The sequence below is a fragment of the Tupaia chinensis genome, unplaced genomic scaffold (assembly GCF_000334495.1).
Source record: "Tupaia chinensis unplaced genomic scaffold, TupChi_1.0 Scaffold000023_1, whole genome shotgun sequence".
NCBI classification, from domain to species: Eukaryota; Metazoa; Chordata; class Mammalia; order Scandentia; family Tupaiidae; genus Tupaia; species Tupaia belangeri.
Genome location: NW_006159453.1, coordinates 2,658,872 through 2,660,361, shown reverse-complemented (window position 1 = coordinate 2,660,361; position 1,490 = coordinate 2,658,872).

Here is a 1,490-nt window from a genome sequence, read left to right as displayed (position 1 = left end):
CTCTCTCTCTCTCTCTCTCTCTGGTCAACTTCAAAAAAAAATATATATATATATATATATATATATATATTAGTTATATGGACCCACTCTTCAAGAATTTTCAGAATGCAGCAAACAAGACTATATGATCTTTATGACAGAGTCCTTTGTCCCTCTAATTGGCTTAAATAAACTATCCTAAGTACACTATTGGGCCCAAATATTTTTTAATAATTATTTTATTTAACTTTATTTATTTACTTATTTATTTAAATTTGACCAGAGAGCGACAGAGGGGGTGAGGGAAGTAAGAAAGCAAACCGCCAGATCCAGGACTCAAACCACAGTTGGCCATGTGGGAGTCCAGCGCCCTTCACCACCACACCATCTGCCTGTCCAGGCCCCAATATTTTACAATATTTAGTTGGTTGATTAACATCAGGAGGAGGAGAGAGATCAGATGAGATGAAGTAGAGATAGAGAGAGAGAGAGAGAATAATAAAGGGGTAAACGATTCATCTGAATGAGCTCAGCCAAGCCGATTCCATCAATAAGTATAACCAAGAAGGCCTGGAGGACCTGGACAAGAAATGATAAAAATCAAGACAATGCCCACGTCCATCAACATGAAGGATCTTATCTCAAAATAAGAGTAAGCGTTAGCTTACTTTGAGAGCTGGGAAGCAGAGGCTCCCTGACCTGGTATTATCTCTGTGGAAAATGTTGTTGGAAGGACTGGGACAGGATGTAGACATGCATTAAGGGAGGACAAATCCCTTCAGTATGAAAACAGAACTTGAAATATTACACTAGCCAAGTGTACTGACCACCCTGCCCATTAAATATTCATGCTAAAATCTCTGCCAGTCAACGAGAACAACCTTGTCTTACCCAGACCTACTGAAGAGAATGTGTAGTTTATTCAGTGAATTGTGAAGGAGAGGGACTTGGCTTTTGTTGTCCATAAAGGCACCAAAGAAGCATTCAGTATTGAAGGTTAAATCGTTCCCTTCTTTGCCTGTCTGTTGACCAAATGCATTTGGGAGACTGCAAGTGTGGCTGTGGTTCTCATACTGGGATGTCCACAGAAATCAACTGTGGGCCTTGCTGAAATACAGATTTCTAGGCTCTAATCCCTTTTTCCATTCAGTAGGTGAGAGTGGGGTTTGGGACAGGGAGTTTGGACATAGTGTGATTTTGACATATGGCCTGCGGGCTATTCTTTGAAAAACACTGGAGTGATTAAGACCTTGGGCTTCTGAGACAGCCAACGTTGTTGTGTAACCTTGGAAGTGTAACCTAAACTGTGAGGGCCTAAGTTTTCTCACTTAAGGGACAGTATTAGCATTAGTAATAGCATCTACCTCCGCCGAAGGCTGTAGTGAGAACTTGGTGAGACATTGGGCGTAAGTTCCTGTATGAAGCACTCATGAAATGGTAACTATTGTTACCTCAAATAAAAGCAGAGGCAAATTGTCCAACTTACAAAAGCGACAAATGCATCAGCAGGA